Source organism: Bubalus kerabau, chromosome 14 (assembly GCF_029407905.1).
Source record: "Bubalus kerabau isolate K-KA32 ecotype Philippines breed swamp buffalo chromosome 14, PCC_UOA_SB_1v2, whole genome shotgun sequence".
NCBI classification, from domain to species: domain Eukaryota; kingdom Metazoa; phylum Chordata; class Mammalia; order Artiodactyla; family Bovidae; genus Bubalus; species Bubalus kerabau.
In genome coordinates this window covers 49,549,151-49,552,113 of record NC_073637.1, presented here as the reverse complement: position 1 = coordinate 49,552,113, position 2,963 = coordinate 49,549,151, and positions in this window count along the sequence as shown.

The following is a 2,963-nucleotide window of genomic DNA, read 5'->3' as shown; positions in this document are numbered from 1 at the left end:
CCAATACTAATTCTGTGATGTCAGCCAAATCACCTAATATGAAAACTGTTTTCTCCTTTATAAGGTGAGAGTAATGATACTTTCCCGATAAAACCTATGAAACCCCTTGGTTTATTCAAATACATACTAACTACCCTTGTGAATTCTGAAGGATGACGTATTATACTTACAAGATCTGAGAATTCATTTCAACTCCTATTGGCACACAGGAGAGGTCACTGTATTAATCAGCTGTGCTGCCGTAACAAATAACCGCCACATTTTAGTGGATTAGGACAACAAAATTTATTCTTGCCCGTGTTCCTGGTCAATGGCTGCAGGTCAGATGGAGCAGCGTCTATGTGAGACCTGTTTTATTCATGGCAGAGGGGGAGGGAGAAAGAGAATTAGAGGAAGTACATTATGCTTCTATATGCTCTTGTGGGAACAAACGAACAGCCAAAGTAAGTTATGTGACAAAGCTTGCCATTAATGAAGAAGTGAAGTACACTTCTCCCCCAAAGCCATTGCAAGTCTCATGGCAATGAATATATTTTAATCTCTTATAGGAAGTGAGAGTGAACTGGAATAATAATACATCTAGTAGCTCAGACAGTAAAGAATCCGCCTGTAATGCAGGAGACCTGGGCTCAATTCCTGAGTTGGGAAGATCCCCTGGAGCAGGAAATGGCAACCCACTCCAGCATTCTTGCCTGGACAATCCCACGGACAGAGGAGCCTGGAGGGCTACAGTCCATGGGGTCACAAAGAGTCAGATATGACTGAATACACGTGCATTATATTATGATCACAGTAACTATTGCTATTACTAGAGAGGCTGCACTGGATGGTGGGTAAGAACATAGACTTTGGGTTTTTATCCTACCTCTAGAGTTACTTGGAGAAGGCAATGGCACCCCACTCCAGTACTCTTGCCTGGCAAATCCCATGGACGGAGGAGCCTGGTAGGCTGCAGTCCATGGGGTCGCGAAGAGTTGGACACGACTCTGCGACTTCACTTTCACTTTTCACTTTCATGCATTGGAGAAGGAAATGGCAACCCACTCCAGTGTTCTTGCCTGGAGAATCCCAGGGATGGGGGAGTCTGATGGGCTGCCGTCTATGGGGTTGCACAGAGTCAGACACGACTGAAGTGACTTAGCAGCAGCAGCAGCATACATTCTTTCCTCAATGTATGTTTCTCAGCTTCAGCAGACCTGAGCTCACAGGAAGAGAAGCCTTAACTTTTCATGGAGTCTGAGTTTTAATTATTATGCTGCACATATGAATTAGTGAACTGACAAAATATTCTGGGGGATTAAAGTGACCAGTGGCCTTCCTTGGTGGCTCAGATGATAAAGAATCTGTCTGCAAAGCAAGAGACCCAGGTTCGATCCCTGCATCGGGAAGATCGGCTGGAGAAGAGAATGGCTACCCACTCCAGTATTATTGCCTGGAGAATCCCATGGACAGAGAACCTGGTAGGCTACAATCCATGGGGTTGCAGAGTCCGACATGACTGAGTGACTTTGTTTTTTTTCCTAAAGTCACCAGTAGACTTTTTAGAATTTGAGAGTGACCAGAAAACCCATAGGACTGACCTGAAATTTCATCCCAATTGTCAGAGGAAAAGCTGCCTCCTGGAGCTGATATGCAGATGGTGATCTATGAAAATCAAATATCTTGTTTTCTGTTTATGCCTGTTCAGAGACCACTAAGTGTTCACAGGTTTTCAACCCTCTTGTTTTCCTTATTAATAATAAGCCCCCTCATTTTCATCTGGTCATATGGATGCCCTCTAGTGACTACATGACGAAGCTTTCATTGCAGTTAAGTGTGGCCATGTGACTAAATTCAGACCAATGAGGTGTGGGTGGAAGTGCTATATGTACCTTCTGGGTCCCTTTCTGGTTTTTGTTTTTGTTTTTTTAAGGTGCTTTATCTAGACCTTCTTTTCCTTATGGAAAGAGGCAACTAGTGGAACAATTTGGATATCAGGGCTAATCAAGCAGCATTAGATTACTTAGTTCTGGGATAATACACAGAAGAAAAATAAGTTGTATTAATTTAAAACATTGTATATCTCGGTATCTTTGCTATAAATCTTCACCTGTACTTTACCCACTGTAAAAATTAGTATCTGAAACTATATTGTAGCTGCAATGAAAACCTCAAATATATGGCCCTAGTGTCAAAAGCAAGATGACCAAGAAACTTATCAAGGCTGGAAGGCTTATAACCTTTCTGAAATACTTTGAGAATTTTTTTGGTAAAACTTAAATGCACTGACTTGAAAGAAAGAGCACTTAACTTTAGAGAAGTGGTTAGAAGGAGGTAGACTATCAGATATGTTGACTCTTTCTTGTTGATTTTACAAAGATTTCAGAAGAAAGAAATGAGCTTGGATGATTATTGGCCACTTTGTAAATGAAGATGGAAGAGAGTTCACTTCAGTTCAGTCGCTCAGTCATGTCCGACTCTTTGCGATCCCATGAATCGCAGCACACCAGGCCTCCCTGTCCATCACCAACTCCTGGAGTCTACACAAACCCATGTCCATTAAGTCAGTGATGCCATCCAGCCATCTCATCCTCTGTTGTCCCCTTCTCCTCCTGCCCTCAATCTTTCCCAGCATCAGGGTCTTTTCAAATGAGTCAGCTCTTTGCATCAGGTGGCCAAAGTATTGGAGTTTCAGCTTCAACATCAGTCCTTCCAACGAACACCCAGGACTGATCTCCTTTAGGATGGACTGCTTGGATCTCCTTGCAGTCCAAGGGACTCTCAAGAGTCTTCTCCAACACCACAGTTCAAAAGCATCAATTCTTCAGTGCTCAGCTTTCTTTATAGTCCAACTCCCACACCCACACATGACCACCCTAAAAACCATAGCCTTGACTAGACAGACCTTTGTTGGCAAAGTAATGTCTCTGCTTTTGAATATGCTGTCTAGGTTGGTCATAACTTTCCTTCCAAGGAGTAAGTGT